Source organism: Prosopis cineraria, unplaced genomic scaffold (genome assembly GCF_029017545.1).
Source record: "Prosopis cineraria cultivar Desert tree isolate PC_DT_omini unplaced genomic scaffold, ASM2901754v1 PC12, whole genome shotgun sequence".
Lineage (NCBI taxonomy): Eukaryota > Viridiplantae > Streptophyta > Magnoliopsida > Fabales > Fabaceae > Prosopis > Prosopis cineraria.
In genome coordinates, this window is record NW_026555343.1 from 21,323,961 (window position 1) to 21,331,506 (window position 7,546).

The following is a 7,546-nucleotide window of genomic DNA, read 5'->3' on the forward strand; positions in this document are numbered from 1 at the left end:
TCGAGTGCTACGTGAAGCTCGAGTACCTCTTTTTCTCATTTTCTCCCCTCCTGAGGATGAAAGTAACACAAAGGTTAAACAAAAGGGAAATAATAGGTGTAATGAATAATATATAAGTTGCCGAAGTCTTGATGAAAGCACAAACAAGCACATGACCAAATCTCAAAACTCGAGAAACTGATACCAACTAATAATATAATGCCCTTTACCAATATTACTATATGCTCCACTACAATTAGTCTAATCACTTAAAAATATTTAATTTAAAAACATTGAAAGTCTTGGGATCCCAATAAAAGATTTCAGATCATTTTATAAACTACTCAGGTCATAAAACCCAACGCACAAAACACATACACAGCAGAAGCAACAAATATTCGGGTATTGAATACTAAAAGAAACATGTGCATGCAAGACAAACAATGTGAAACTTTGCATTGTGCACCATGGCTCATGCCACATGTGTCGTGGTATGTGACACAGAGGCCACAGTCGTTTGCTCTGTGTCATGGGCCGCGGCATGCTAGTACATGCGTCGCAGCACATGCACCTGAATTTGCTGTCAAATGGCAGTTTCTGATACCAAATTTAGATGCACATCATTTTCACATATGATTCTTGATTGGAATAGTTCAAGCGCTCACATGAAGTTTGTTTCAAGATCTAACTAATGATACTAGTTTCATCTCAATTTGATATTTCCATCAAAAATTGAACACCCAAGTGTATTTTGACCATTCTTTGCTAAAATCTTACCACTCAAGTGTCTCAATTCAAAACTAATGGTCATTAGTCACTTTTTGGGCCTTGACCAAGTTCAATTAGACAAAACACACCTGATTGACCATACATATGCACAATATATCTCACATATAGACAATTAGCTTATAAATTGCCTATTTAACACTTTGGGCCAAAATTACATTTTCACTTCTTTATCTTTTACATGGCCAAATCATCCAATATACTTTTCAAATATCTCATACTCACACACATACATTCCTCCACTAGCCCATCTAGTCATTTTATCATTCACACATATACCAGGGCTAGAGAGCTCAAAATCATCAAACATAGCACAATCACATCTTTATGCACATACATAAATTCTATGGCAACTTATACATATTTAAAACTAATAAACCAACTTCATTACACCCAAAACCTTACAAAGGCTTAGTGAGAGATTTCTACTTAACTAATATCTTTACCTTTCAAACCACTAGCACAAAAGCCTGGAAAATACAAATAACTATGGGTGAGATAAAAATCTCAATAGCTAATATAGTCATTTAATATTTATTACCACATATAACCATGCCAAAGTTACAAAAACTAAAGTAATACCATACACACACATAAAAGTATGAAATCATAACATCATTTCAAGGAATCCCACACAAATACACACTAGCATGATCATCTATCTACCAATCCTCTAAAGCTCCTCGACATGAAACCATAGGCTCTCTTGAATCAACCACTTACTGACCCGAGCACACTTTTAGTGGTAAAAATACTCAGCCAAAGGTAATATAACCCACTTACAGACTATGGTTTCCTTCTTCATACACTTAAGATAGAGGCATTTTTGACTCCTAACTGCACCCTAACAGGTATTAGGGAGTTGCCGGATGTCCCATGGTAATAGTCCCATAGTATGCTATACTAGATTACTCATGGTACTAGCCCATAATATGTTGCATCAGATGTCCTATAGTGCCAACCCAACCATATGGATCTTTCACTCACATATCTCTATACACACACACACACTCTCACGTATCCTGAGTGAACTCCCACCCCCTATGATCATGCTTTTTCACAATTATCACTACTCATCTACATTTCCACAACATATAATGTCATAATATATATATATATATATATATAATTTGAAATCAATAACCTTTCAAAAACTAATTCACAAACCAATGCTCATGCTAAAAACCATTTTAATTATACATCATGCACAAAACTCATAAACCACTATTTCTCATTTTGTATTTACTTTTACACAGTTATAATAATTATATTAATAAACACAATAAACCATATGGTTACCTCAACCCTTCTGTTTACTAGAGAAGGTTACCTATGTTTCAACAACCCTATTCAAGCTCTTTTCTCATAATTCATGGGCCATACACTAGAATCTACATAAAATTGGCAACCGCAGTTAATTTCTCTATTGACAAAAAGTGCCAAATGTCACATTTAAGTGCCTAATCACTATCATAACTACATTTCATACTCGATTACACGCATTACTACTAATTACCCCTCATTTCAAGCTTTAACTTTTTTAGACAATTTCTCTCACTATTCTCTCTAGATTAGGGCAATTCTTGCCTACAGCTTCAAAGCTTTATCATTTTGACTCCAACCAATCACAAGGCACTAGCTTAGTTCTGAAGAACTTTTTTTATTACTATAGGGTGAGGAATCAACTCCTTAAAACTCTCGAATTCAATTTCTCACTAATTAAAGCTAAGAGAAAGTATGTAGAATTAGAGGTTGAGGTAGTATGTGACTTACCTAATAAGTAATGGGTCAGAAACACCATAATTGCTCCTGGTTATACTTGACCTAACACATGCCCCACTCTTCTCCACGCCAAACGTCTTCTCTCATGCTCTTCCTTTCAATTTTCATAAGTTGGCACATCCCTATTAATCTAATTTCTACACCATGTGTTGCAACGCATCTATCCCCTGCTGTGGCACATGGCACAGTGAGGGAAATTCTTACTATGCTCACACTCTTTACTTCAAGACTTCGCTCTTTCGCTCATATCTATTCACTTAACATCCTAATGAATCAAAATAACACTTAACTATAAAAAATTCTAATCCCATATCAAATCATTAATTCCTTCTTAATCAGTCATTGTCGAAGGATTAGAAATTTAAGATGTTACAAATTTCAAAATGGCAAATCTAAAAACACATGAAAGGAGAAGAGAGAAAGCTAAGGTCTATTAACGCAAGCTATTTTGGAGGGTGGAAGGTTCTTCTGATTAGTAACTTAGTGGGTAAGTTATGTCTAACTCTTACCTTCTATTCTATCCAAATTTCTCTAAATATGAGTTATAGAGAAATTGAATCAGTGAAATTTTAGAGGTTTGATTCTTACCTAATAGTAATAAAAAGGTTCTTAGGAGTTAAATTAGAGCTTTAAACTCGTAAGCTCAATTTGGCCGTAAGTGAGATTTTAGGATGAAAATTATATTTGAGTAAAATAAGACTAGTTGAGGTGATATAAAGTAGTAATCAAGTAGTAATAGACTTAAAATTGATAAATGGAAAAGGATAGACAATTAAATGTAGCCTTAAGTAATCATTATGTGTTTTTAATCTAATTGAACCAAATGATTAAATTGTGCCAAATGTGTTCAAATTGGCATATTGAACATATGAGTTGAGAAAGGAAGTTTGTGATAAGCTGTAATAGTAGTTGAAATCCACAAGTAACCTTTTTAGTGATAGAAGGGTTAATGTAATCAAATAACTTCCTCTATTTGACTATTTATTATAATTGTGTATGAATTTGCTATGTAATGCATGAAATAATTTTGATTTGAGCATGTTTTGTAGCATTAAATGTTTATTGCATAAAAAGATTTTGGTAAAGTAATGAAATTTGTGTAATTTGGTGTGCAATTATGTACATGTATATATATGTGTAAGTAGTAATTGGAAACTTATGAATGGTTCAAAAAGTATGATTATAGGGGTGGGAGTTTACCAGAGTGGAGAGGTGGTGATAAGACTATATGAAATATTTTTCTTAGTGCCTGATGGGGTGCGGTGTTGGAGAATTATACCTCCTTAGTGCCTTTCGAGGTATGGTGTTTGAGATTTGGGACTCCTTAGTGTTTGTAATGGGGGAAACCAAAGTCCGAAAGTAAGATAGAATACCTTTTGCCATTTTTGGGACGTGATTTCTGTCATTTTTGGGGGGATTAAATCAGCTTAAAATGTGGATAATACATGAAAAATTAGGAACATATTGAAATCATTTACAAACTAATAAAAGGGTACCACCTTGCAAGTATAATAATGCTTCCATTTCCTTTTTAATTTCTTTTACTATTTTTTAATTGAGCTTCAGTTGATTGCAAACCAAATTACATGCACCACAGCCCCTAAAATCAAATTCACTCATCATCTCATTCATCTCTGACATTTTCTTTCTCTCTCTCTCTCTTGTTTATCTTGTTCTTCATTTTCTCTTCCTTCTCTCTACACTAAAATTTTCATGCAGAACCATTCTCTCCTACTTTTCACTATCAAATCCACTCAAATCTTCTACCATTCTCTTCTCCTTTCATGGCTGAACCTATCCTAATCAATTAGAAGGAGATCTGAAGCTCAAATCATCAAGATTCATGGAGAAAGTGTCTCGACCTCTTGGTGTTCTTGGAGAAGCAAGGAGTTCTTGATGTTCTTTAGCTAGATTCTCTATGGAATCCTAGGGGAGAGTTGATAGAAGAAGAGTTTTGAAGTCTTCACTTGACTAAGCTCAATTATTTCTTCATCTTATTTCAATTTCATTTGAATACTATGTCTAGGGTTGATTGAAGTTCAATTTAACTTTAATTTCATAACTTGTGATAATTGGTTGTATTGGAACATGGTTGTTGATTTAATTTTCATTCCCTTAGCATTCTGGAATTTTGACTACTTGATTTTTCAAGTGATTCTTAATCTTGCATTAACCTTGCATTTCTTATATTTGGTAAATGTTTGATTAAATTAGTTTTGTGCTTAAGTTACCTATGAACCATGATTGTGTGGGAGTGAAATTTAATTAGACACTTGGTTAATTTTAAAGCTAAGATAATGAGACTACTTAAGGGCTTGTTATGAGCACTTAGGAATTGAATTAGTAAAGCTAAGTTGCTTGAGATAGCTGTCTTAAGTGAATACTTTTTCCAGCCAAGGAAGAAAGGTTGAGTGAGTTGCCATAATCAATTAGAGACTAGGATTCTTTCTTTCATTAGCAACACCCTAGGGTTCCTACCTTAATAGGGAAGCCAACGACCCTATTTTTAGGCTTGGTTTGCACTTAATTTCTTGGGGTAATTAGTTAACAAATCTCAATCAATGGTTAATTTATTCACCAAGTTTACTTGACTTAGAGTTAGAACCTCCTCCTTGAGAGAAAACCTAGAGTTGACCTAAGTACTACAATTAGGTTAGATTTAGTTAATTTTGAGGTTTGGGAGATAAGACCTATCAAAATTTGGCGCTGTTGCTGGGGAGGCTAGGTTTAGCTTGTAGGACAGCTTTCTTGGTACTTAATTTCCAATTTTGTTTTCTAGAAAAAAATTTCAAATATCATAAAAATTTGTTTCTGAGTTTTTATAAGTGTGCTGCTGTGTTTTATGTGTTTTTTTTTCATTTTTGGAAAAATAAAAAAATTGCGTGATTTTCGTTTTTCCTAGTGTAGTGCTTGACAATGCTCTATTTTCAGTATTTCTAGGCTGATTTCAAAACTTTACTAGGAACGAGTTTAGGATATTTTGGACTTGTAGTTTAGTTTATTTGAAATCTATATCTCTTAGCTTCATTTCAAAACTAGTTTCATCAATTTTGGACGTCGAAATGGATTTGTGCACATTTTACAAGCCTTTTCAGAGGATTCAAAAACCCTTTAGTAATTTTGAGTAGGCATAATTTTCACATTGTGTATCCAAATTGAGTGATTGAAGTTGCATTCCTTGCTGTCGTGGATTTATTTTCTTGGTTTATCATTTTCCTTAATTCTTCCTTTGTTCTGCTAGAAAAGTTGCTGGAATCTCACAAGGTCATCTAGATGAAAACCTATTTTTCTAGAACTATGGACCAAATTGTGAAAACTTCTAGGAATGACTAAGATATAAAATCGAGCTGAAATTTTTATATAATTTTCTTGTATATCTCTTTTGTCTCTCATAAAAGTTTTAGAAGTATTTCTCATGTGGATTAGTTGCTATAAAATCCACAAGTTCGCTGTCTCCAGAGAGCAAGCTGCATAGTTTCTAGAACAAGCAAATAGTCTTCAAATGAGCATTTCTAACTCTTTCCTCCTTTATTTTTAGTGATTTTTGTTTGTGTAGTTATTTGTTTGTTTTTTGAGTTAAAAAAAGTTCTTTCCCTTGCTTTTGTGATTTGATTTGATTTTTAATTTTGTTTCTTGTCTCTAAAGCTACTTAGGTACATTTTGTCTTTCTTTTGAATCTTGTCTTGTGTTGTTTGTCTTACTTTTGGCTAAGTTCTTTAGTATATGACTCGTGTCAACCCTAAAACATTTGTTGATGTAGACCCTGAGATTGAAAAAACTCTTTGAAATCTTAAGAGGTCACAACTTCAAATTGATAATCATCTAGTGGTCAATTCATCAATGGAAAGGGTAGATCTACTTGTGGATCAGGGGTTGGGAAACAATAATGGTAACAACAAAAATATGGGTTATGTCTTGCATGATGATGCACACATCAATAGAAAATTTGTAAGAATGCATAATCCTCAAGATGAGAGATCTACTTGGCAATTAACTTCCCCTAATTGGAATGATAATCCTTATGGGTTGTACATGGCTCCTAATATGAATATGTTTGAACTTAAAACTTTATTGCTAAAAGCTTTGCCTAAATTCCATGGATTACTGGGTGAGGATTGCCATAGATTCTTGCATACTCTATTTCTTGTGTGTGATACTATGAAACCTATAAATTTGAATGTTGATGACGTGCAAGCAAAAGCTTTTGTCTTCTCCCTTGAAGACCTAGCTAAAGAGTAGTATTTCAATTATCCCTCCCACATTAGAATTTATATTTGGGCTGAACTTAGAAGATTATTTTTAGAAAAGTTCTTTCCCTCTTCTAAAGTTACAAATTTGAGGAAACAAATTTATGGGATTGAACAGGGTTTTGATGAATCCTTTTATGAATATTGGACAAGGTTTCAAGGGTTGCTTGCAAAATGCCCTCATCATCAAATTTCTAATGAGAACCTTATACAATATTTTTATAAAGGACTTTATGAAAAGGAAGAAGTTTTCATAAATTCTGCTAGTAGGGGAGCTATAATTGATTTAACACCTATCAAGGCTTGGGGGTTGATAGACAAGATGACAACCAATGGTGTGTTAGGATAGGCTAGCATGCAAAAGGGGGTGAATTGGGTGACACTTAAAACTTTTAAAAACTTGAAAAGAGTGAAGAACTAAAGGGTGTAGGAAGAAGATAAAGCATATGAGATTTATACTAGTTTAGCAACAAAGCCTACGTCCAGTCCTCACGATCACATTTGAGATTTTCAACTAAGATCATAAGCTTCAATAGGTGCTTGCAACCATAATATAACTCTCAAGACTAAACTTGTCTTAATTCACTTAACAAATCTTGCTACAATCTAATAAGTTATTACAAACACGTGAAAAATTTCTTTTCAAGATTTATGAGAAAATAAGATAAGTTTTTGCAGAAAACTCTCTTAAAAAGTATATGAGAATACAATTAAAGCTTACAAACTTATGAGAACTTTTCACAATTCTTTTC

General features: G+C 33.4%; 1 non-coding gene across 1 annotated transcript; it reads right to left on the minus strand.

Annotated features, from left to right (window-relative positions):
* Window positions 1–6,879: 6,879 nt before the first annotated feature.
* LOC129289703 (small nucleolar RNA R71) lies at window positions 6,880–6,986 on the minus strand. Its single transcript, XR_008588194.1, has one exon. It is a non-coding gene; the product is annotated as a small nucleolar RNA R71 (small nucleolar RNA).
* Between the last annotated feature and the right edge of the window lie 560 nt (window positions 6,987–7,546).